The sequence below is a fragment of the Oryctolagus cuniculus genome, chromosome 6 (genome assembly GCF_051225735.1).
Source record: "Oryctolagus cuniculus isolate XC-2025 breed Fujian yellow rabbit chromosome 6, ASM5122573v1, whole genome shotgun sequence".
In the NCBI taxonomy this organism is placed as follows: Eukaryota; Metazoa; Chordata; class Mammalia; order Lagomorpha; family Leporidae; genus Oryctolagus; species Oryctolagus cuniculus.
The window spans coordinates 40,276,593-40,304,058 of record NC_142872.1 but is presented as its reverse complement, the minus strand read 5'-3'; the positions used below and the strand labels follow the sequence as shown (position 1 = coordinate 40,304,058).

Here is a 27,466-nt window from a genome sequence, read left to right as displayed (position 1 = left end):
AGAAACCATACAGAATAGGAGAGAACAGCAAGATATATTCTAAGTGTTAAAAGAAAAAAACTGTGAACCCAGAATACTATACAAAGCTCTCATTTGTGAATGAAGGTGAAATAAAGAGCTTCCATAACAAACAGAAATTAACAGAATGTGTCTCCACCTGTCCAGCTCTGCAGAAGATGCTTAAGGATGTGCTGCACACAGAAACACAGAAACATGGTCATCACTACAGAAGAAGGTAAAGGAAGGAAATCTCCCAGTAAAAGTACAAAGGAAATTCAAAGTAAAAATAGGAATATTTATGGAAAAATGGCAGGGTCAAGTCATTACTTATAAATAGTCACCTTGAATGTAAATGGTCTCAACTCTGCAGTTAAAAGATACAGACTGGCTGAATGGATTAAAAAACAAGACCTAACTATTTGCTGCCCACAAGAAACACATCTCATCAACAAAGATACATGCAAACTGAAAGTGAACGGATGGAAAAACATATTCTATGATAACAGAAACCAAAAAAGAGCTGGTGTAGCCATCCTAATATTAGACAAAATAGACTTTAACACAAAAACTGTTAAAAGAGACAAAGAAGGGTAATATGTAATGATTAAGTGATCAACTCAACAGGAAGATTATACTATTATAAACATATACACACCTAATTACAGGGCATCCGGCTATTTTAAAGAAATGTTAAAGGATCTAAATGGAGACACAGACTCAAATATAATAGTAATGGGACTTCAATCCCTACTTTCAGCAATGGACAGACAGAAAATCAGCAAAGAAACAGCAGAGTTAATCAAAAATATAGACGAAATACACCTAGTAGAACCTTTCATCCAACAGTTGCAGAATACACATCCTTCTCACCAGTGCTTGGAACTTCCTCCAGGATTGATCATGTGCTAGGCCATAAAGCAAGTCTCAGCAAATTCAAAAAATCAAAATCATACCATGCGTCTTCATGACCACACTGGAAAGAGGCTGGAAATCAGCAACTCAAGAATCTCTAGAACATATGCAAACACATGGAGACTGAACAACATGATCTTGAATGAACAGTGAGTCACAGAAGAAATCAAAAGAGAAATCAAAAAATTTCTGGATAAAAATGAAAATGACAATACTTACGGGATACATCAAAGGCAATGTTAAGAGGAAAGTTTATAGCAATTGGTGCTAGAAATTGAAAAGACACCATCAAATGAGCTATCAATGCATCTCAAGGATCTAGAAAAACTACAGCAAACCAAACACAAAACTAGTAGGAGAAAAGAAATGATCAGAGAAGAAATTAACAAAACTGAAACCAAAAAAAGACAGAACATCAGAAAAACAAAGACATAGGGTTTTGAAAAAATAAACAAAATTAACACACCATTGGCCCAACTAACCAAAGAAAGGAGAAAGAAACCCAAATCAATAAAATTAGAGATGAAAAAGAAAGGTAATAACAGACACCACAGAAGTAAAAGAATTTATCAGAATTTACCACAAAGAGCTGTATGCCAACAAACTGGGAAAAATCAAAGAAATACATAGATTTCTGAACACATACAACCTACATAAATTGAACCATGAACACATAGAACCTAAACAGACCCATTACCAACACAGAAATTAAATCAGTGATAAAGACCCTCCCAACAATGGTTACAAAAATAATCAAATACCTTGGAACAAATAGAAAAAAATACCAAAAAATGAAAAAAATATTCCATGTTCATGGATTGGAAGACACAATATTATCAAAATGTCCACACCAAAAGCAATTACAGATTCAATGTGATACCAACCAAAATACCAAAGACATTCTTCCCAGATACAGAAAAAAATTATGCTGAAATGCATATGGAAACACAGGAGATCCCAAATAGCTAAACCAATCATATAAAAGAGTCAAAGCCAGAGGCATCACAACACCAGGTTTCAAGACATACTATATGGTAGTTATATTCAAAACATCCTAGTACTGGCACAAAAATAGATGGATAGACCAGTGGAACAGGACAGAAATGCCAGAAATCTATCCATGCATCTACAACCAACTTACCTTTGACAAAGGAGCTAAAATCAATCCCTGGAACAAAGATAGTCTCTTCAACAGATGGTGCTGGGAAAACTGGATTTCCACATGCAGAAGTATGAAGCAGGACCTCATCTTACACCTTAAACAAAAATACACTCAAAATTGATGAAAGACCTAAATATATGACCTGATACCATCAAATTTTAGAGAATATTGGGGAAACCCTGCAAGACCTTGGCACAGGCAAAGACTTTTTGGAAAAAAGACCCCAGAAGCACAGTCAAAGCCATAATTGAGAAATGGGATTACATCCAATTGAGAAGCTTCTGTAATGCCAAAGAAACACTCAGCAAAATAAAGAGGAAACTGACAGAATGGGAGAAATTATTTGCAAACTATGCAACTGATAAAGGATTAATAACCAGAAACTATGAAGAGATCAAGAAACTCAACAATAAAAAATAAAAAACCCAGTTACAATGGGCAAAGGACTTAAACAGGTATCTTTCAAAAGAGGAAATCCAAATCATCAACAGACACATGAAAAAGATGTTCAGGATCACTAGTCATCAGAGAAATGCAAATCAAAACCACAATGAGTTTTTACTTCTCCCTAGTTAGAATGGCTTTCATACAGAAATCAACAAACAACAAATTCTGGTAAGGATGTGAGGGAAAAGGCACCCTAACCCATTGTTGGTGGCAATATAACTGGCACAGCCACTATGTAAGACAGTATGGAGTTAAATCAGAAACCTGAATATAGACCTACCATATGAACCAGCCATCACATAGCTAAGATATGGAATTAACACAAATTCCCATCAACTGAAGACAGGATAAAGAAATTATGGGATATATATACCATGGAAAATTACACAGCAGTAAAAATAAAAAAGAAATCCAGTCATTTGCAATAAAAATGGATGCATCTGGAAAATATCAAACTTACTGAAATAAGCCACTCCCAAAGGGACAAATACCGTATGTTCTCCCTGACCTGTGATAATTAATAGATCACCGAAAAGGCAATATATGGAAGTGAAATTGACACTTTGAGAAACAATGACTGAACAGCCCTTGTCTCAATTATTGAGGATCAGTTTTTTTCTCATACTATTTGTTGAAACATATGTATATAAAGTTAATTGAAAATAGATCTTGGTAAAAAATAAGGGTGGAAATAGGAACAGGAGGAGGAAGAGGAGTTGGAGAATGGGTAGGAGGGCAGGCACATCGGGAAGAATCACCATGTTCCTAAATTTTTAATTATAAAATGTATGAGGATTGTATTCTTTAAATAAAAGATTTCTGGGGCAAAAAAGAAATGAACAAAAACTAATGCTGGTGAGGATATCGAGAAAAAGGTACCCTAATCCATTGCTGATGGGAATGTAAACTGGTATAGCCATTGTGGAAGATGGTATGGTGATTCCTTACAAAGCTGAAAATAGGCCTACCATTTGACCCAGCCATCCCTCTCTTGGGAATTTACCTGAGGGAGATGACATCAGCATATGAAAGAGTTATCTGTATACCCCCATGTTTAGTTTAGTTAAATTCACAATATCTAAGATATGAATTCAGCCCAAATGTCCATCAACTGAAGACTGAATAAAGAAATCAGGGGATATGAACACCATGAAATACTACACATCAGTTAAAAATGAAATCCTATCATTTGCAATAAAATGCATGAAACTGGAAAACATCATACTTAGTAAAATATGCCAGTGCTGAAAGGACAAATACCATATGTTCTCCCCAATCTGGAAAAAATGAAGAGGAAAAAACAGTTCTCATCTTGTTTTGTAGGGCAAACTCTATTGTAATACCAAAAACAGGCCAAGACAAATGAATTTATTTCAAAAATTTTGTGAAAGGAGCTGCCAGTTAGCCTAACAATTAAGACACTCACTGTCTATATCAGAGCACCCAAGTTTGACTCCATGCTCCAGCTCCTGGCTCCAGCTTCCTGTGAATGCAGACCCCAGAAGGCAGTAGTAGTGGCTCAAGTAATTGGGTTTCTGCCATCCACATGGGTGACCTGGTTAACAGTCCCAGTCCCAAGATTCAGCCTCAGCCCCAGCTCTCTCTTTGTGTCTGTCTCTCAAATAAATACTTTTTAAGCTTGTGGAAAATTAAGTTAAAAATAAGTTCATTTTGGTGCAAAAAATCAACATCCGTGCAAAGCTTTTTCATGATATTTCATGTATTTTCCACGAACTTTCTGAAGACCCCTGATAACTAAAATGAAAACAATCAAAATCCTTCATAAATGGAAGTGTCAAAATACTTGATAAAATTTTAGCCAATCTAATCCAATAACATAAAAACATATACAATATATAAATATAATAACAGAAAGAATCACACATCATAACCAAGTGAGATTAGTCCTAGGAATTAAAGTATATGTCCATAGAAAGACGTGTACCCAAATAGCTATGGCAGTTTTATATGTAACAACCAAAAATGAAGACAATTCAGATGTTCAAAATTAGTAAACAAATTCCATGCAATGCAATTCTATCCAGCAATGAGAGTGAATGAATTATTCATACATTTACCAACATGGATGGATCGCAAAATAATTATGTTGAAAGAAGCCATCACCACCCCAAAAAAATAGGTGATACAAACAAAAAGCATTCTGTGATCAGGAAATGATGGAGAACTTTAAACCAAACTGTATTGTTTACTATAGGACTTTTCAAACCCTTTCACGTGAAATGTGGTTCCCAGAATTATTCAATCACAAGGTGCTTGTTTTCATAGATTTTTTTCTCAATCGAAATATTCTATCTAGAAGCCTTTGGAACATTCTTTGTGAGCATTCCCAGGCTCCCCTCTGTCCTCTGGCTGTGGGCGGGGTATGCTAAATGAGGCAAGATCAAGGGTAGAGGAAAAATAACAGGCAATCATGTGTATCTAGGTTGTTCCCAATAGTTCAGGCAAAGCATGAAAATTCTGAAGTCAAAAATAAACTGGTCTTGCCTTTTCTATTGTTTCATTTATCCAGGACACTAACATGAAAGATTTCTTCTCAGCGTGATGACACTCCCCTTCATGAACGTGGATAATCAATCAGCAGTTTCCTAAGCTTGAAACTGTGACAGATTGAGCAGAGGAACAAAGAGTGTCCATTAGGGGAAAGAGAGCCAGAGGTGGGGGCTTGGGAACTGTCTCTGCTGAGGGAAGAGTCCCACCTCCCACAGCCATCTTCAGGGGCTCTATTTATTATCATCACCTTCTACATCAAACACGAGTTCACAGTGTGGGCACCTCCATCCATCTTGCAGTTGATAAATGACATCATAAATCTTCCTTTCACCTCTCAAAAGAGCCAGTTGAGCTAGGGTAGCCTTCCCCAGTCCCTCTCCGCCTCCTGTCTCTTCAGATGGGCCACTATTCTTATCAAGGAGTCAAACAAAACCAAGCTGCCCCGTGGAACAGTAAAAGAGCCGACATTCCCCTGAAGGGGCTTGGGGCTCAAGCCAGGAGACAGGCCAGCTGGGAAGGCTGAACAATGCAGGGTCAAAAGAAAAGAGCATGTGCCGAGGCTGAGAGTCAGTTATCCCAAAGGAAAGCCTGACTAATCCCTACCATCCCATGAAGAGCTAAAGGGACCAGCTAGACGACACTGAGGCCTTCAGATTTCCAGTGCTAGCCAGACGGAATTCTCAGATTCAAGAATGGAGGGCTCAAGCCTCCACCTACAGATTCTCTTAGGCCCAGGTCTTTGTCCTAGGGCTTCCCTGAATATTGAAATGGAAATGCACTGTTAGGGCCAGCGCTGTAGCTTAGTGGATAAAACCACCACCTGTAATGCAGGCATCCCATATGGGCGCAGGTTCAAGTCCTGGCTGCTCCTTTTCTGATCCAGCTCTCTGCTGTGGCCTGGGAAAGCAGTAGATGACCCAAGTCCTTGGGCCCCTGGCTCTGTATCAGCACAGCTCCAGCTGTGGTTGTGATCATCTGAGAAGTGAACCATTGGATGGAAGACCTCTCTTTCGCTCTCTCCCTCTCTGTAACTCTGCCTTTCAAATAAATAAATAGATCTTTGAAAGAAGAAAGAGAGAGAGAGAGAGAGAGAGAGAGAGAGAGAGATGCACTGTCTGTATTATCTTGGATCAAAGCCCTGGTTCCATAAATGGAAAAATTCATGAGTAGAAACTTCCCCAAACACAACATAGCAAACTACTGGATAAAAAAAAAAACACTATTACTAGGACTCAGCCCTTCAAACATTGCATTCTTTATATATCCCATCAGACTGACAAGAGACTCTAACCTTGCAGTCAGGGGACATTCTGAATTTCTAGGTAAAACTTTGAGATATTTGCATTGTTCACAAAAGAAGTTCTATAGTTTTTATTACATTCCTAAGGGAGTAGATAATGAATATTAAAAATTGTTCCCTACAACAGCAAGTAATTCAGTTCTCCAAGCAGAAGAATGTAGAAAGTCGTGGGATCCAAGTCACAGGTGTTAATTTTAGGGAGAGAAGGAAAACCAAACCAACAAAAGTGTGTGGAGAAGGGGACATTGGTAGACCTGGCCTGAGGGAATTTATGAGATGAGAGAAATTGGCTTTGCATCCTCCCATCTTGCCTGCTATCCTCACATATTCCTCCTCCCTTTCTTCACTTAACCTCCATAATTAAAACATATGCTGACCATATCCACATTTGCCAGACTTCATAATTCATTAGGAAAACGAAATAACTGTCGCCTTTCGGTGGTTTCTTTCACATGAGTCTTCATTGTCTTGACTAAGCACATACTGCTGGAATATTAGACACCATGGCAATCCAGTCTATGAGCCATTTTTGCAACAGAGGAAGATTCTGGGGAGCTCACCCAATGGCACTAATTTCCTTAATCAAAGCAAAGCTTGAAAGCAATGCCTAGTGAAAATCATCTCCAAAAAAACTCCGAAAATCTCTTCTAAGTCAGGTATAGTCAATGTTATCTTTTGTATCAGTGGCATATTGGCAGTATGTAAACAGCCAACATGCGGCATTTAAAAATCCGGATCGGTAGGCAATGATGTATCACTTGGCAAGGAGAAATGTTCAACTAAGAGAAACCAAAGGAATCAGGACCAACTGACATCATTCCCATCTCATCTTCCCACTGTTTACCCCAGAGACTTCCACCCTGGATGGTAGGCAAAATCACCTCCACCACTCAAGTGATACCTCATGCGTGCGTCTTCTGCTGTTTTGTTCGAGACATGTTTCTAGATCTATAAAATGAGTCTCTGAGGTAATTCTACACTGATAGTGGCCATGGTCAGTTTCTGTCTACATAATAATTTTTATCTGCCCAAAGACCTGTTTTGAAAAGCCACCTCAAATGCTCTCTAATCAGAGTCCTCAGAAAAAACAAACTGTGATTTTTTTTTCCTCTTTAGTTTCTTAGAGAGGTGAATGTATAATGAAGTTACTGAATGCGGACTTACCTGGGCTTAGGAAGCCTAAGTTAAAGGCACGGCAATGGTGGACATCACAAGATCTAAGCTTACATCCCAGTTCTTCCAGTGACTGACGGGAGCCTTGGTGAAGGCCTTCAGTGTCTCCACACCCACTGTCTGTATTTATACCAAAGGGCATTAATGCTGAGGAACTCCATGTATTTTTTCCAGCTCTGAAATACTGAGTATGCAGCCCCAATTCTGCCACTCGCTGAATGACCTTGGCTGCTAGTTTTCCTCAACAGGGCTCAAATTCTGGCTCTTCCACTTCCAACTGCATGACCCTGGGCCTTACCTAACCTCTTTATGACTCAACGGCCTCAGCTGCAAAGGATGACGTGACGTTCCTGACCTCACAGAATTCCTTACAATGACCCACGTGACAGATCAAAACAGCACAGGCATAGGCTAAGTGATGAGTAACCGAAAGCCAGCATTGTAATGAAATACGGGGACTGGGCTAGCAGTTCCCTCAGTCCCCTTCAGCTGCACACCTCCCTGGGTCTACTGCCATTTTGTGGGCAAGCATGTTTGTCAACTGTGGATGAACATCAAATATCAATCAATATTTTTAATTAAGATGGATTGATTATTTGAAAGGTAGACTTACAGAAAGAGGAAAAGAGACAGAGATCTTCTCAAGTGCTCACATCAGTTGGGGCTGGGCCAGGCCAAGGCCAGGAGCCTGGAGCCTCTTCTAGGTCTCCCGTATGGGTGCAGGGGCCAAAGCACCCAGGCTATCCTCTGCTGCTTTTCCCAGGCCACCAGCAGGGAGCTAGATGGGACTTGGAGCAGCCAGGACTCAAACCGGCTACGTAGGCAGAGGCTTAATACACTACGCCACAGCCAGCCCCAGGAATCAATCCATTGTTCAAACTACAAATGTAAGCAATGTTCCAGCATCCAAGGGGGAAAACTGGTTGTACCAGGTCAGCAGGGACATTGCTGCCCCAGTGTAGAAAGTCTTGCAGTTGTTCAAGAGAACAAAGTCAGTAATCTCTCACAGACGCAACCCTGCCACCAGGACCTAGAAGCCTGCATTCCAGCCACTGTCCGTCACACTGTGTGACCTGGGCAGGCCCGTGTTTCAAGACCTCTCACACCACGCCTCAAGAGGGCAGAGTTCAGTTCCCAGTGGGAAGAGGTGCAATGCTTCTTTGACCCCAGAACTCATTATCGATTACTCTACAGGTCTCCATCCAGAGTAAGATGCAGGATTTTCCATGGTGATATTGTTAGGGGAAAATCTCTATTTGTGGTGCACTTTGTCTGATTCCTGTGTCCACCCTAGGAGGCAGGTACAGAAGCTAGCACCTCCTCCCTGTCACAGATGGCCCGGGAATGGGACACGATGCATACAGTCACAGAGCAAGTTTGGCGGCGCCAAGGCTACCCCCACTCTCAGATTCCCTTCTTAGGCATGTATTTCCCCAGCCACCAAATACAAGGATCGTGTTTCTCTCCCTAGACCCCTTGGTGTCTCTATGGTGACTGGAAAACACTCTAATAACCCGTGATGGAGGTCACCCACTCCTGACATCCCGCGTCTTGCCTGAACCTTGACCTCTGCCTCATTCTGAATCGGCCCAGATTTATGGGAACAGCAGCCCTGTCACCCGTTCCTCCCTCCCCCGTGTCTCCTACCCGATAAAAGAAACTGGGTTGAAAGATCGTCATTGCGCACTGGTTGTCCAGCTCGCGAAAGGTCACCCACCCACTCTGTTCTGCCTCCACCCCCGCCGCCGCTCCCCCAGCGTGAGAACCCAGAGGACCGCCTCGCCGCCTCTGCATTGCGTCTGTCTGCTCTCGCCTGCCCCTCCCAAGCCACGCGCATCCATAGGAGCATCAGTGCGGAGCAGTTCGCTGTCGGGATCAGGGCTACAGGGATGCCAGGCAAGGCTGGAGGAGGTGCGGGGGTGGCAGGCAGAGGCAGAGGGGGCTTAGCTCCTCACTCAGGCCCCAACTGCAGCCCAGCAACCTCCATCTGCTGCACTCCCACGGCCACCCAACCTGTAGTCTCCGCACACGAGTGCGGTGGTCCGAACATTGGGATGCGGTGCTCCACAGCCCCCAGGCAGACACCAGAGCCAACCCCCTCCCCCTTCTACTGGACTCTTGGCAGTGACGCCTGGTTGGAAATGTATCCGAGCTGCAGGAAGCCCAAATTTACAGAGAAAATTGATTCAATGCAGAAAAGGTGTGCATTAAACCGAGCCAGTTCCCAGTTAAAATTGTGCGTCTGGAGGTTTGACGTCAACAACACGGTGCGCAAACTCCCCGCAATCCATCAAGCCTTCTCCTCCTGCCCAGGGACGTGATGTCTTCATATTGTCCTGCTCTCCCCCTGCAAAGCTGCGTTCCAAAAAGCCATCGCAGCTCTGACCCTGCCCACCCCACCCCACCCCAGCTGCCTGACAGTGTCAGTCTGTGTTCCCTCAGCTACAAAAACCTCCATGGCCAGCCTCCTCGCTCAACGTGGAGGCCAAGGTGGTCGCTCTTTGGGGCCATGGGACTGAGGTATGGATGAATGACCAGGACTGAGAGAAGGCAGTGGGAAACCTTTAGCACCTGTGGCGTGATAAGATCTGACAGAGCTGTCTCTGGGGGCTGTTTCTTAAAGGAGAATTTGTTCACAAGATACAGGATGGGAAACCTGGGTTTAAAAATATCCACACCTGAGCTTAAATCCTAGCTCTAGTTGTGTGACACGAAGCCAGTTCCTGAACCCTCTCCAAGGTGCAGCTTGCTTATCTCTAATACCAGGATAATTAAATTTTAAATGCATCACAGAGTTGGAGAGCTGAAAAACACTGCGCAGACAGTATTATTTAGTGGTGGGAAGCACGGGCTCCGAGTCAGATTTGGGGGGTTAGGACCAGGCTCTACGATGTTCTAGCTGCGTGACCTTGGAAAAGTCATTTATGCTCTCTGTGCTTCTGGTTTGTCCTCTGTAAATATGCCACTAACAATGCTGTGATTGGTAGTTGTGCGGACTGAGTGACTTAGTATGTAAAAAATACTTCTAACAGTAGCCGGCCTGGGCACATACTGAGTGTTGGTAAGTACTAGCTATTATTGCGTTGTTATTTAAATAAAGCCCTCACTACTATTCCTGATACATAATAAGTCATCAATAAATGTCCAAACACATAAGAGTTTCATCCTTCTAGAATTATGTTTATTATTGTGGCTGCCCTTGACACCCTCCCCCCCACCATGTGAGGATGACTCTGGTGCTTAAGTCACAGCCACAGGTTGGGACTTGGGACTTTCAGTGACTAGCAACGCAGTGCTTAAGAGACATTGGGTGGGATCAGTCCTGTGCCCAAGATGCTAGTGATAGAAGAAAAGGATTGACAAGAGAGCAAGAGAGCAGCTTTGTCCTCCCATGTGGATTCAGCAGCTGGCGTGACCCTTCCTCCAATTAGTCACCCACACCGTTGTCGGACCTAAACTCATTTCTGTGTGAAGATAAGAAATGCTTCTCTATGTATCTACTAGGCTAAGTCCCTAGGAATGCAAACTGTGGCTCAAGAAAATGAGCCAGCACACCCTAAGCAAGTGCTCTTAGGAGGAAACCTGCTGGGAAATGGTGCTTGGGTGAGACAACTTTATGCACCTGCCTCTCACCCTCCCTGCTGCTGTCTCTCCTCAGCCTCTTTACAGACATGCCCTAAAGACTGTCTTGCCACTGCATTACATAACATCCCCACACCACGCATCCCTGCGGAGTTCCACATGTCCAGGCCACGGCTAGATATGCTGCAGGACGCACTCAGAAACACTGCCAGTCACAGACACAGCTAAGAGGTAAGGAGAAAGGTTACCCTGTGGCCATCAAAAGATGACCGAACCCCATATTTATGGCACCTGACTTGGCTGTGTCTTATTGGTCCGATGGTCCTGGAGTTAATATATTTCTATCCAGTAAAAGGCAACAAGGAAGCAGCTATCACCGTGGCTGTTCCTGGCCCTCATACTGGCTTTGCTGCAGATGATGCTGGGAAAGCAGCTTAAAATGTTCTGCAGAGACAACTTTCATTATGTCCACATTCAGTCTGTAGAAAACACTGCCTAGGATCTCTGCAAACCCCACCACTAGGGACAAACCACTAACCCTTATTCCAGCCACACTGTCAACTCCAAAGAGGTGTGACAAATTGTCTCTGGGCCTTATGCTGTGAATGCACATAAAAATCTAATAATTTACCAAGCTGTTGCTAAACATCCCTATGTTCAGGACTCCTTGAGGGATACAAGATGAATAAATACATCGCCTACTTTCAGGGAGCTAAGAGTTTGGTAGGAAGGACACAATAAGTACTTATTACAAACCAACTCCAAAGTGCACCTGCTTATTAGCTCTTGGTGCAGCCTGTGCCAACTTTCTGCTAAAATAATCAGAAGACAGAAGAAAATACACCAAGAAAGCAAAAAAAGAAAAAAGAAAAAAAAATCCAGTAGGAATATTTATTCATTGTGAAGCATTTGGTATGTCCAGAGAAAAACTTACCAAGGCCTTGCCTCGAGATGCCCAGTTTTCACCCATGAAACACTAAGGAGCGTCTCCCTATTGCACCCTGACTCCAAGACCCAAGCAGATCAGAAAAAGCCACCTGTTACCCACTGTTCCTTTGTGCAGTGGCTGGCACACAGAGTTTGGCATGGGTACACAGAAACCAACGCCTGATAATGGACAGAGGAACAAAACGCTCCTGGGTCTACCTGCTCTCACATTGATCTTCCTAGTGCCCTACACTGCAGAGAGAAAGCCATACTCTGGGCATGGAGTAGGGAGGGCTGGAAGTGGCCAACTGCCTCCTGGAACATTTCATTCTTATTCATAAAGCAATGCAATCTGGGACAGGAAAAAAAAAGATTTCTGGTAGTAAAATATGCTGAAAATTGGAATTTACATGTGTTACATTGATTCAGGGGATGATAAAGAAAGTAGAAGAACGAGGATAAAATGCTACCTTAGCAGAACACAGTGTTGCAGATCAGTTTCTCAACTTCAGCACTATTAATATTCCAGGCCACAGCATTCTCTTCTGCTGGGGAGTGTCCCACAGATGCAGGGGCGTTCCACAGCATAACCAGCCTCGATCCACTAGGAATGTCGCATATATACTTCTACCTGAATCCCAATCAAAACAACCAAGAGGTCTCCAGGCATTGTGAGGTATTTGTCCCTTTGGAAGCAAAAAAAAAAAAAAAAAAAAAAATGTCCCCCTACCCCACTGAGAACCACAGATGAAAGCCTGAGAAATTGAAATTAAGCAGCAAGGTGTTTGTATCACATTGCGCTCGGACTGTAAAGCTGACCCTTCCTCAAAGAGACAGACCGTGGGGAATGCCCAGGGAACGCCATATCCTTGAACGTTGGTGAACTGAAGTTTTGTTTTTGTATTTTTTTTTAAGATTTACTTATTTGAAAGGCAGATTGACAGAGATAGAGAGAGATCGGTCTTCCATCCACTGGTTCACTCCCCACGCATCCACAAAAGCCAGGCCTTGGACAGGCTGAACCAGGATCCAAGAACTCCATCCAGGTCTCCCACGTGGATGGAAGGGACTCAAGCAGCCGGGCTTCGAGCACTGCCTCCCAGGTGCATTACCAGGAAAGTGGATTGGAAGCATGAAGTAGCAGGCACTGGAGCCAGCAGTCTGACAGAGGACGTGGGCAACCCCAGCGGTAGCCTAACCCTCCATGCCACAACAAGTGCCCTGATAAACTGAAGATTTTTAACCAGTCAAGATTTTGAAGAAAAACAAATATGGGCTTTAGAGGGAAAATTGCAGAACAACAGAAAAGGAAAATTAGCCTGAAGACCCTGGTAATAAACTACTGCAAGGCACAGAATAAAATTTCAGGAATTTCTCTTTTCACAACAGAGAGCAAAAGGCTCTGACACCTATAAAATGAGCAGCCCATTGGACAGATGGCCAAGAACAAAAGCATAACAAATTCAACACGACCCAATGAGATACATGATGGAATAAAGTAAAAGTGAGTCTTTTTGATATTTAAAGAAAACTACAAATATAATCACAGAATCAAAATTTATGAGAAGCAGTAAAATAGGCAAAATTGAAATAGCAGAAAATTACAACAGGAACGTGGGACACTCTCCCAGGTTGCAGAGGAAAGGGAAGAGAGAAAACAGGGAGAAAATTTTTAAAAGTCAGGATGTAGAGAGTTCACCTTCCTGAACATGTCACTAGAACAAAAAGAAACGGAAGCAATATCCAAAGGTAAAATGCAAATACAGTGCACTCAGATGGAAAAGACTGATGCATACTCAGAGTCAGAGGGTACGCTGGTCTTCAAATTGATTCAATGAAAAGCAATCCTTGTTTTTAAAAAATCATTTTTCAAACTGTGTGATGGCTGGCACTGTGGTATAGTAGGGTAAGCCTCTGCCTTCAGCACAGGCGTCCCATATGGGCATCAGTTCATGTCCTGGCTGCTCTTCTTCCAATTCAGCTGTCTGTTGATGGTCTGGGAAAGCAGTGGAATATGGGCCAAGTGCTTGGAATCCTGCACCCATGTGGGAGACCCAGTGGAAGCTCCTGACTCCTGGCTTTGGATCAGCACAGCTCCAGCCATTGCAGCCATTTGGGGAGTGAACCGGAAGATGGAAGGTGTTTCTCTCTCTCTCTCTCTCTCTCTCTCTAACTCTCTAACTCTCTAACTCTCTAACTCTCTCACATAAATAAATATCTTTTTTAAAAACTGTATGAATAGGGGCCGGCCTTGTGGCATAGTAAGTTAAGCCTCCACCTGTGATGGTGGCATCCCATACAGGTGCTTGTTCAAGATGTGGCTGCTCCACTTCCAATCCAGCTCCTGCTAATGTGCCTGGGAAAGCAGTGAAAGATGGCCCTAGTGCTTGGGCCCTTGCACCCAAGTGGGAGACCAAGAATAAGCTCCTGGCTCCTGGCATCACCCTGGCCCAGTCCCGCCTGTTGTGGTCATTTGGGGAGTGAACCAATGGATGAAAGATCTCTCTCTGTGTCTCTCCTCCTCTCTCTGTAACTCTGCCTTTAAAGTAAACAAATAATAAATCTTTAAAAATAAATAAAATTTTAGAAGACTATATGTACAAAGAGATGAATGTTACAGGCATGCATGTAGAGATTTTAAAAAGAAAGAAAAAAATGGGATTTCTTTGAAGGCACAAAATCAGGAAGGATTCCAAGATGGGTAAATAGGGAAAAGATGTGCTGATTTTGACCAGGGGAAGAGAACAGGAGAAAAGAACAGGACGTGCACTCCCAGGAGAGAGTTGGAGATAAGATTGCAGTGGAAATTCTACAGAAAGGAGGGAGACTCCATGGAGCAGTGCGGAAGGTGTGGATATGCAGCAGCAAGAGGGGACATCACCAGGACTCCCACAGCCAGGGGCTGGAAGAGTCAGCAGCTTCTGAGAGTGAGGTGAGAGCAGCCGTGCCACTGGTGATACTGCTTGAGGGACAACCTCATGGACCACACTGACTCTGAGTCCGGCCGGGGGCTCTAGCAGGGGAGCAGGGTACCCACCTAATCCAGTGAAGGAAAAGCACATTGCTTTCTCCCCATGCCCCACAAGGGTGCCCATCAACCAGTAGGGAGAAGGCACCATCTTAATGCCAGTAGAGGCTAGAGTGGCTCTCTCACACATGAGACCAGAGGGGAAAATCGACACTCCCCACTGACTTTGAGTCTGGCCAAAAGGGTTGGCAGGGGGCTGGGAACCCACTTAGGACTGTGAGGTGCTAACATCCGCTCAACCTATCTCAGGCTCTCAGGGCTTAAACTGCCAAGGCAGAGCACCCACAGGAAGCTGGGTCTTGGAATGTCTCTGATCCCTCCATGGACAGGGCAGACTCACAAGGCTGAGAATGGATGCTCCTGTGGGAGCCTTACACACTGTGGCTGTGGGAATTCTATGCATGATGGCATGGTGCATGGGCTGTAGTTGAGTCTCTGGGCAAACAGTGTCTGGCATCAGAGGCTCAGAACTCCCTGACTGCCTGGGATGCGTCATAGCTGGGGGTTCCATGTTCACAATGAGGACCGCACAGATGTTTTGTGTGGTTTATATGCCTGCATTGCTGGAGGCTATACCCACCATGTTTAGTAAAGTGGCAGGATATAAAATTAACATGCAAAACTCAACAGCCTTTGTATATACAAACAATGCCACAGCTGAGAAAGAACTTTTAAGATCAGACCCATTCACAATAGCTACAAAAAATTTATATACCTTGGGAAAAATTTAACCAAGGATGTCAACGATTCCTAGGATGAAAATTATAACACATTAAAGAACAAAATAGAGAAAGACATTAAAAAGAAAAAATCTTCCATTTTCATGGAATGGAAGAATCAATATCATCAAAATGTCCATACTACCAAAAGCAACTTACAGAGTCAATGCAATCTCCAACAAAGTACCAATGACATTCTTCTCAGATCTAGAAAAAATGATGTAAAATTCATATGTAAATGCCAAAAAAAATGGAATAGTTAAGCAATCTCCAACAACAGTAACAAAGCCAGAGGTATCACAATACCAGATTTCAAGATATACTACAGGGCAGTTTTATTCAAAACAGCCTGGTAGGGGCCAGTGCTATGGTGTAGTAGGTAAAACCACCGCCTGCAATGCCATCATCCCATGTGGGCACCAGTTCTAGCCCCAGCTGCTCTACTTCCAATCCAGCTCTGCTATGGGCTGGGTAAGCAGTAGAAGATGGCCCAAGCCCTTGGGCCCTTGCCTTTTAAATAAATAAATAAATCTTTTAAAAAACAGCCTCATACTGACACAAAATAGACATATAGACCAATGTAACAGAACAGAAACTCCAGAAATCAATCCACACATCTACAACCAACTAGTCTTTGACAAAGGAGCTAAAATCAGTCTTTGAAAGGACAGTCTCTTCAAAAAATGGTGCTGGGAAAACTGGATCTCCACATGCAGAAGTATGAAACAAGACCCCAACCTTACACCTCACACAAAAATCAACTCAAAACGGATCAAGGATCTAAATCCATGACATGATACCATCAAATTACTAGAGGAGAACATTGGGGAAACAATGCAAGACATTGGCATAAGCAAAGACTCTTGAAAAAGACCCCAGAAGCACAGGCAGTCAAAGCCATAATTGACAAATGGGATTACATCAAGCTAAGAAGCTTCTATACTGCAAAGGAAATACTTAACAAAATTAAGAAGCAAGTGACAGAATGGGATAAATTATTTGCAAACTACGGAATTGATAAAGGATTAATATTCAGAATTTATCAAGAGCTCAAGAAACTCAGCTACAACAAAACAATCCAGTTAAAAATGTGCAAAGGACTTGAACAGGCATTTTTCAAAAGAGGGAATTCAAGCGGCCAACACACACATATGAAAAAATGCTCAGGATCACTAGCGATCAGGGAAATGCAAATCAAAACAAGGATGAGGTTTCATGTCAGCCCTTGTTAGAACAGATCTCAGGCTGGCACCGCGGCTCACTAGGCTAATCCTCCGCCTTGCGGCACCGGCACACCGGGTTCTAGTCCCGGTCGGGGCGCCGGATTCTGTCCCAGTTGCCCCTCTTCCAGGCCAGCTCTCTGCTGTGGCCAGGGAAGGCAGTGGAGGATGGCCCAAGTCGTTGGGCCCTGCACCCCATGGGAGACCAGGATAAGTACCTGGCTCCTGCCATCGGATCAGCGCGGTGCGCCGGCCTCAGCACACAGGCTGCAGTGGCCATTGGAGAGTGAACCAATGGCAAAGGAAGACCTTTCTCTCTGTCTGTCTCTCTCACTGTCCACTCTGCCTGTCAAAAAAAAAAAAAAAGAGCAGATCTCATATAGAAATCAACAAACAATAAATGCTGGTGAGGATGTGGCAGGGCGGGGGAGAGGGGGAGTTACCTAATCCACTGTTGGTGGAATGTAAACTAATACAGCCATTGTTGGAGACAGTATGGAGATTCCTCAGAAAGCTAAAAATAGATCTACCATATGACCCAGCCATCCCACTCCTAGGAATTTACCCAAACAAAATGAAATCAGCATATGAAAGAGTTATCTGTACCCCTATGTTTACTGTAGCTCAATTCACAATAGCTAAGATATGAAATGAACCCAGAGGCCCATCACCAATGAGAGCAGATAAAGAAAATGTGATTTATATACACTGTAGAATATTACTCAGCCATAAAAAAGAATGAAATCCTCTCTTCTGCAACAAAATGGATGCAACTGGAAACCATTAAACACAGTGAAATAAGCTAGTTCCAAAAAGATAAATACCATATGTTTTCCCTCATCTTTGGTAACTAATACAATATGAACAATGTAATGTATAATGATTTGCATTTCAATTTGCATAAAATTATTCCTGTGTATATACTGTTGAAAGGAAATGGCTTAAAGTCTAAAGGAAACATTTAGATGTTACATTGTCATTGGTTCTATTTCATTGAACATGTTATGAATGATTGACAAAAAAACTGTATATGGATAAAATGGTCATTTTTCCATTCAATTATAGTTTATAGCTATTGTCTGTATTCCCACTAACTAGTGTCTTTTTGCTTTTTACTGATTAAACTTATTTGGTGAAGTATTAAGCCTTTTTACTGTAACACAAATTTAAAATATGTTATTTCAAAAACTGAAAAAAAAAAAACAAAACAGAAAGAAAGGTAGAAGGAAAGAGGGTGGGAAGGAAGCATGAGAAAGGGAGGGAGGGAGGAGGGAATATCATTATATTCTAGGACTTGTATCTATAAACCATATTAAATCTGTTAAAAATTAATTAAATCAATTTAAGTTAATTAAATTAAAATAGATTAAAGCTAAACTTTGATTTTAGAAATTTTATGAATTGTACCTTTAGATATGTGGATTATTTCTTTAAGATTATTTTCTAAAGTGACTTGATTTAAGATACTGGGAATTTTTTTGGTATTCTTTTTAAATGTAATAGAATATTTTCCACCAAATTCTTATATCTTCATGTCAGTCCTTTATTGCTTACACCAAATTACTCAGTTTTGCTCAATCACATAGAATATTTGTAACATGAAAAATAGACAGTTTGGAGATTCCTCAGAAAGCTGAAAATAGATCTACCATATGAGCCAGACATCCCACTCCTAGGAATTTACCCAAGAGAAATAAAATCAGCAAATAAAAGAGCTATCTGCATCCTCATGCTTACTGTAGCTCAATTCATAATAGCTAAGACATCAACCAAAGACTGTGTAAAGAAATTATGGGATATGTACTCTATGGAATACTACACAGCAGTAAAAAAAAAAAATGAAATCTGGTCAGTTGCAACACAATGAATGAATCTGAAAAAATCATACTTAGTGAAATAAGCCAGTCCCAAAGGGACAAGTACCATATGTTCTCCCTGATCTGTGATAACTAATAGAGCACCTGATCTGCTCTCTGCCTGGTATGGAACTCCTGGTTCACCTTTCTGAATCCCCTCTTCCTTAAATAAAACTCTCACATTCCTGTGTATTTCTCTCACTTCCTCAGATAAATTCTGAACTTAAAAAAATTAGTGCAGGGCTGGCGCAGTGGTTCACTTGGTTAATCTTCTGCCTGCAGTGCCGGCATCCCATATGGGCTCCAGGTTCTAGTCCCAGTTGCTCCTCTTCCAGTCCAGCTCTCTGCTGCAGCTTGGGAGGGCAGTGGAGGATGGCCTAAGTGCTTGGGCCCTGCACCCGCATGGGAGACCAGGAGAAGCACCTGGCTCCTGGCTTCAGATCAGCGCAGCGCCAGCAGTGGTGGCCATTTGGGGAGTGAACCAACAGAAGGAAGACCTTTCTCTCTGTCTTTCTCCCTCACTAACTCTATCTGCCAAAAAAAAAGTGCAAGTTAATCAAAAAATTTCAATAAAATAAACATATTTCTAAGAAAATAATAAAATATAAAATAAAGAAGCATAAATGTAAAATTCTAAATCACAGACATTAAAAAATAAATATAAATGAGTTCAACAACTTTCTTACATAACCAAGAAAATTCTTAAAGTGAATAACTGCCTCCCCTTACCCACACAAATTCTATGCTACTGAAAAGAGATATCCCTAAAATCAAGTAAAGCACACTCAGAAAATGGTTTAAAAATTAAGAAAATGGAGAAAGACATGGTAGTTGATTTGAACAGCAAGAAATGAGGTTCACAGTAGTATTATGAAAAAAGTAGGACTCAAAGTTCAACAATAAAGGCTTAAAGAATATAAAACCAGTCACATTATAAAGGATAAAGTATATAATTAAAACTATTAGCTTTTTAATCAACCAAGAAATGTCTATGAATTATATAAATTACATTATGTAGATATTGAGGAGATAATGAAATACACCTAAATCTTTGGGGAAGTGAACAAAAATTAAGATAAGGATGCAGGTAATATAAATTCCTTATGCTGATTTAACAAACAGGGTACAATAGAATCAGGGAATTCAGCTTCCTTCCAGGACTCATGAAAGATTCATAAAAAATTGATCATTTATTAAACCACAATGAATACCTCAATCAGCTGAAAAAATTAATGGATAGATCATACTTCTGAGAACAATGCAAGTTCAAGTTTTCAAAATACCAACTTCTTAGAAATTATTAATATTTCCCAAATAGCTAGAGTAAAGCAGAAATCAAAAATATTATTATAAATTATTTCAAGAATAATAAAATTTGAGACTATTACATATCAAAATATATGGGAGATAGTCAAAGCTGTACAGATATTAAAATTAATAACTTCACATGTGTCATTAGTCAACAAAAAAAGTGGAAATAAATGGATTAAGCACTGAAGGCAAGATGTTAGAAAAATAATAAACTAAGCAACAGCAATAAATCCAAAAGCAAATATTAACAAATTTAATTAATAAATTACACAACAGGCCATTAAATTTTTTACATAATTGCATAAAGAGGGGGAAAAGCTAAAGCACATTTTTAAAAATTCAAATTCAGAAAGATTTTTTTTTTTGCTATAAAGGACACTATGCACAACTCCAAGCTAATAAATTTGAAAAATCTCATTGAAAGTGACGCTTCTCTAGGAAAAGATAAATTAACAAGATTCACTCATAATGATATAGAAAATTTTTCTGCTCAATACTCCTCCTGTTCTGCAGGACTCATGCAATGGACAAGGTGCCTCTGATCCAACTATGACCAGGTGGACGCAAGTCTCTACCACACAGAACAGGCGACCCTTGTCCTCAAGGGTGGGGGACACGGTGAAGGGGTCCGATGAGGGAAGCAACCAAAAAAAAAGTGTAAACAACTGGAAGGCAAAAGGATGTCTCTTAAAAATGCTGCATTCCAGGCAAAATATAAAAAGAAAAATAAGTGCTTCAGTGAAGGTGAGAAAGGATTCATGGAATACCCAAGACAACAGTCAGTCAGGAAGAAACTGCAGATGTTTTAAAGACACACAGTCAACAGGAAGGGAGATGATTCAAAGGGTAAACAGCATAGAAAAATGCAGCGATATATTTCCATCACACATCACCAGGTTGCCTTTGAAAACTCAGACAAGAGCACTAGAGTGTGTTGTCGGCGGAGGTCCATAGAGCAGGAAAGAACCAAGTGCAGAGCTACAGCAGACTCAGCTCTGGGTAAATTTCCTTTTGCAAAATGTTCTGTTTGTAGGGAAATGGGGCACCTGTCCAGTGTTGTCCTGATAATCCCAAAGGACTCTCTGCTGACAGTGGCTACTGTCTTGTGACTACGGATTATTTTAAGGAACAGCGCCCTGAAAGTTGGAACTCAGATCAAATGGTCATGGTTGATCTCTGGGCAAAGGAAGTCAGCACAGATTATGAAGAAATTGTGAATGAACCTCTATTTCAGAAACCCAAAATAAAGAAATAAACAGTTGTCAAATTTTTATAACAATTAGTATTCTTGTTTTTTTTTAATATTTTATTTAATGAATATAAATTTCCAAAGTACGACTCATGTGTTACAATGGCTTCCCCCCCATACCGTCCCTCCCACCCACAACCCTCCCCTTTCCCACTCCCTCTCCCCTTCCATTCACATCAAGATTCATTTTTGATTATCTTAATATACAGAAGATCAGCTTAGTATACCTTAAGTAAGGATTTCAACAGTTTGCTCCCACACAGAAACATAAAGTGAAAAATAATAGATGATTTTTTTTTAAATGATGATGAAATCAGATCAGACCTATTGTCATGTTTAATCCCAGTGAGAGTCAAGTTGGGAATTGATAATTTCTTTCTTTTTTTTTTTTTTTTTTTTACAGAAGATCAGTTTAGTGTACATTAAGTAAAGATTTCAGTCGTTTGCACCCCCATAGAAACACAAAGTGAAATATACTGTTTGAGTACTCGTTATAGCATTAAGCCTCAGTGTACAGCACGTTAAGGACAGAGATCCTACATGAGGAGTAAGTGCACAGTGACTCCTGTTGTTGACTTTACCAATTGACACTCCTGTTTATGGCATCAGTAATCTCCCTATGCACCAGTCATGAGTTTCCAAGGCTATGGAAGCCCCTTGAGTTCTCCGACTCTTATCTTGTTTAGACACGGTCATAGTCAAAGTGGAGGTTCTCTCCTCCCTTCAGAGAAAGGCACCTCCCTCTTTGAAGACCTGTTCTTTCCACTGGGATCTCACTCACAGAGATCTTTTTGCCAGAGTGTCTTGGCTTTCCATGCCTGAAATACTCTCATGGGCTTTTCAGCCAGATCCGAGTGCCTTTAGGGCTGATTCTGAGGCCAGAGTGCTATTTAGGACATCCGCCATTCTATGAGTCTGCTGAGTATCTCACTTCCCATGTTGGATCACTCTCCCCTTTATTTATTCTATCGGTTGGTGTTAGCAGATACTAGACTTGTTTATGTGCTCCCTTTGACTCTTAGTCCTTTCATTATGATCAATTGTGAACTGAAATTGATCACTTGCAGTAGTGAGATGGCATTGGCACATGCCACCTTGATGGGATTGAATTGGAATCCCCTGGTATGTTTCCAACTCTACCAATTGGGGCAAGTCAGCCCGAGCATGCCCCAAATTATACATCTCTTCCCTCTCTTATTCCCACTCTTATGTTTAACAGGGATCACATTTCAGTTAATTTTCAACACTTAAGAATAACTGTGTGATAATTACAGAATTAAACCAGTCATATTAAGTAGAACAGACAAAAAAAAAATACTATGAGGGATAATGTATTAAGTTGTCCATTAGCAGTCAGGGCTATGCTGATCAAGTCACCATTTCTCATAGTGTCCATTTCACTTCAGGAGGTTTCCTTTTTGGTGTTCAGTCAGTTGTCACCGATCAGGGAGAACATATGGTATTTGTCCCTTTGGGACTGGCTTACTTCACTCAGCATGATGTGTTCCAGATTCCTCCATTTTGTTGCAAATGACTGGATTTCGTTGTTTCTTACTGCGGTATAGTACTCTAAAGAATACATATCCCATAATTTCTTTATCCAGTCTACCGTTGATGGGCATTTAGGTTGGTTCCAGGTCTTGGCTATTGTGAATTGTGCTGCACCTCACCCCGGTTAGAATGGCTCACATACAGAAATCTACCAACAACAGATGCTGGCGAGGATGTGGGGAAAAAGGAACACTAACCCACTGTTGGTGGGAATGCAAACTGGTCAAGCCACTATGGAAATCAGTCTGGAGATTCCTCAGAAACCTGAATATAACCCTACCGTTCGACCCAGCCATCCCACTCCTTGGAATTTACCCAAAGGAGTTTAAATTGATAAACAAAAAAGCGGTCTGCACCCTAATGTTTATTGCAGCACAATTCACAATAGCCAAGAACAATTAGTATTCTTGTTAATCACTACCTCATTGTTTGGGTTTATTTGAAAGGCAGAGTGGGAGAGTGAGTGAGTGAGTGAGAGAGAGAGAGAGAGAGATGTCTTCCATCTGCTGGTTCACTCCCCAGATAACCGCAACAGTCAGAGCTGCATTGATCTGAAGTCAAGAGCCAGGAGCTTCTTCCAGGTCTCCCACGTGGATGCAGGGGTCCAAGGAATTGAGCTATCTTCTACTGCTTTCCCAGGCTATAGCAGAGAGCTGGATCAGAAGTGCAGCAGGCAGGGGTTTGAACCAGCGCCCATATGGGATGCAGGCACTGCAGGCAGCAGCTTTACCCACTACACCACAGTGCTGGGCCCCCATTGTTACTTTCTAAACTAAGCCTGTTTCACAAATTACAGCTATCCTATACTGTAAGTATCAATGTGACTGCAGTGTGGTCAAGGCAGGCTTTCTGGGGCCAGCCATTGTGGCCCAGTGGGTTAAGCCGCAGCTTTTGATACCAGAGCACAGTTTCTAGTCCAGCTACTTTACTTCCAATCCAGCCCCCTGCTAATTTGCTTGGGAAGGCAACGCACACATGGGAAACCCGGATGGAGTTTCAGGCTCCTGGTTCAGCCTAAACTAGCCTCAGCCATTGCAGCCATTTGGATAGTGAAACAGCAGATGGAAGATCTCTTTGTCTCTTTCTGCCATGCTGCATTTCAAATAAGTAAATCAATCTTTTCTAAAAATTGGTTTCCTGTATTCTGCTCTTCAAGGATTATTTCCAACCACTGCTTAGAGAAAAACCACTGAAGGAAAGTATAGCATGATTAAATCAGATTTTCTAAAACACATTTTGTTAACAGAATTTAAACAAAAGTGAATGATTATAAACTTAATTAACAATCTTCTTTTTTTAAAAGCAAAATTATACATTAATTTAAACCACTCCTAAACAACAGGTACTTCTTTACATTTGCAAATGAATTTTTGGTTGTATTACAGTTTTCTGGGTCCAAAGTTTTAATTTATTATGATAATAGAAATTTATTTATTAGTTGCCACAAATCTGCATTGCTTAAATATTGAATAAAATGCATTTGCCAAAAAAATAAATTGCCAAGGAAGGAACTGAAATAAAAACTGGACCTCCACATTGTTATTATATGTCAAAACTAGTTTGAAGTGGTATAAAGTATTAAATTTACAACATATTTCTTAACATATGTAGAAGAAAGTGTATGTGAATTTTTTTAAACTTTAAATTATACAAGTCAACGCAGAATCCACAAAGGTGGAAAAAACTACAGATTCAACTATACTGAATTAGAATTGCAGTATTAAAATCTTTAAAAGGTAGATTTATAAACTGAAAAAAAATGCTTCAAAAATGACTGAAGAAGATATGCTTATATATAAACAAGAACAAGAACTGAAAATCATTAACAAAATGGCAGAAAAAAATGCTAAGCTTCTCTTGCATGTAACAAGCAAATTCAAATAAAAAGAAGATATATTCCCTCTTAATTGATCTTTTGGATGAGGAGTACCAGTTTTAACAGAAGTATGGAGAAACTGGCGCTCTCAACAAAAGACAACAACAGTTTAATTTTTAAAAATCTTTTCTGGAAGGCAATTTGGCCAATTATATCAAAAGCCCAAAACTGTGTATACTCTTTGATCCAAGAGTTCTACTTATAGGAAGTTATCCTAATAAAATGAATACTGTATACAACCACTTACAGGGATATGCATTTCTTTTTTTTAAAAAAAAAAAAAAGGATTTATTTATTTATTTGAAAGTCAAAGTTAGAGAGAGAAGGTGAAGGGACCAGCACAGCGGCTCACTAGGCTAATCCTCCGCCTTGCGGCGCTGGCACACCGAGTTCTAGTCCCAGTCGGGGCGCCGGATTCTGTCCCGGTTGCCCCTCTTCCAGGCCAGCTCTCTGCTGTGGCCAGGGAGTGCAGTGGAGGATGGCCCAAGTGCTTGGGCCCTGCACCCCATGGGAGACCAGGAGAAGTACCTGGCTCCTGCCATTGGATCAGCACAGTGCCCCAGCTGCAGCGCACCGGCCGCGGCGGCCATTGGAGGGTGAACCAATGGCAAAGGAAGACCTCTCTTTTTTTTTTTTGACAGGCAGAATGGACAGTGAGAGAGAGAGAGAGAGAGAGAGAGAGAGAGAGAGAGAGAAGGTGAAGGAAGAGAGAGAGAGAGAGAGAGAGGGAGGGAGGGAGGGAGGGAGGGAGAGGGAGGTCTTCCATCTGCTGGTTCATTCCCCAATCGGCCGCAATGTTTGGAGCTGTGCCGATCCGAAGCCACGAGCCAGGAGCCTCCTCTGGGTCTCCCACGTGGGTGCAGGGGCCTAAGCACTAGGGCCATCTTCCTTTGTTTTCCCAGGGCATAGCAGAGAGCTGGATAGGAAGTGGAGCAGCCAGGACTCAAACCGGCACCCATTTGGGATGCCAGCACTGCAGGTGGCGGCTTTACCCACTATGCCACAGCACCGGCCCCAAAGATATGCATTTCAATATTATTAACTATATAAAATATTCCTTACACTGTAAATGTCCAACAAAAAAGAAAATATATTTGTGATATACCTGAATGTTGAAATATATAAGCATTAAATATATAGAACACTAAATGGCATAAGAGAATGATATTCTGATCCCTCCTGAACTCTGTAGGTTAAGATTTGTTATAGTCTGTAGGTATACATACCTGGAGACTGGGCTTACAGTTTTCAAAGCCAGCTTTTTAACAAAAGAGCATCTCAATTCCAATTGTATACCTTGGTCATCTCAAAACATGTTATACATTCAGATTCCCAGGCCTTAACTGAGACCTGCTAAATCTGCTGAGGAATCTGTTTTATTCTGTTCCTTATAGAAAAGCTCTATTCATGATAATAGAAGAAAAAAGACTAGGGGTTGGCACTGTGGCACAGTAGGTTAAAGCACCAGCTTGAAGTGCTGGCATCCCATATGGGTGCTGGTTTGAGTCCCAGCTGCTCCACTTCCAATCCACCTCTCAACTATGGGCTGAGAAAGCAGTAGAAGACGGCTCAAGTTCTTGGGCCCTGCACCCACACAGAGGACCTAAAAGCAGCTCCTGGCTCCTGACTTTGGGTTGGTTGAGCTCCAGCCATTACCACCATTTGGCCAGTGGATAGAAGACAGCTCTCTCTCTGTCTCTACCTCCCTCTGTAACTCTTTCAAATAAATAAAAATAAATCTTTTTAAAAAGAGACTAAAAGTATATACAACATGTTTATTTCTAGATAAAAAGGAGATAGATCAGTTTCATATTCTTTATGTGCCTTTTACATTTTCTATAATGAATACATGTGTTACACTTATCAACTTAAAGTTATCAGTTATTTAATGTAAATTGACCATACACAGCAGTTTGTAGTAAATCAGATAAACCCTAAGGGCTTAGGGTTCTCAGTAGTCTGCAGAGGAAATAATTAAGGCCAAGAACATGCACTGATGTCCAATGAGCATAGATGTCCATTGAGGTACATCTGAACCTTAAATAGCTTCAATCCAGACACTGCTTTATGATTTTCAAAGCAATTGTCCTCATTTAAACAGTAGGAAATTGCCTGCAATGATTATAGACTTCTATCTTCTCTTGAAAAACAAACACAAGACTTGGCCATTTGGCCTAGGGGCAACAACTGATCACTGTAGAAGGACTCCTCTTTACCTGGGACAGGGCTCCCAAGTTTAGTACTGTCTCCTGCTCTTCCCCCATACTGAGCTCAAAGCCAACTGCCTTTATTACACTTTCACTTGTGTTTAACTACTATTTGAGTCTAAGACCCTTGATTAAGCACAAACTCATTCAACTTTGAAAAATGTGGGAGTTGATATCCACTAGGACTTTAAAAGCCTGAGGCCCAACCCTGGCTGCACAGTGGAATTACTTAGGGAGCTTTTAAAAACCCCAAGGCCCAGGCCACACAACAAGGCTGCTATATCAGTTTCTTGAAAGTTCCTCTGGCAATGCCATCCCGTAGCCAAGGCTGAGCCCTACAGTTCTGGGGGGAAGGGAGCTAGAAGGGGAAACCCAGAAAGATGTGAGGGTGAGAAAAGAGACAATACGAGGGGAACCTGAGCCATTTTTAGCAAG

At 41.6% G+C, this 27,466-nt stretch overlaps 1 long non-coding RNA gene across 20 annotated transcripts in view; it reads right to left on the bottom strand.

Moving 5' to 3' along the window:
• The window catches only part of LOC138850198 (uncharacterized), a 359,276-nt gene that overhangs the window by 197,489 nt on the left and 134,321 nt on the right, over window positions 1-27,466 (bottom strand). For 5 of the 20 annotated variants that reach the window (XR_016235376.1, XR_016235385.1, XR_016235392.1 and 2 more), the window contains one exon: window positions 15,921-15,968. The exons of 14 other annotated variants lie outside the window; for them this stretch is intronic. This is a non-coding gene — a long non-coding RNA (uncharacterized LOC138850198). Of the gene's footprint in view, window positions 1-7,496; window positions 7,626-15,920; window positions 15,969-27,466 lie in introns of all 20 variants that reach the window. One more of the 20 variants, XR_016235391.1, reaches the window with a different exon arrangement.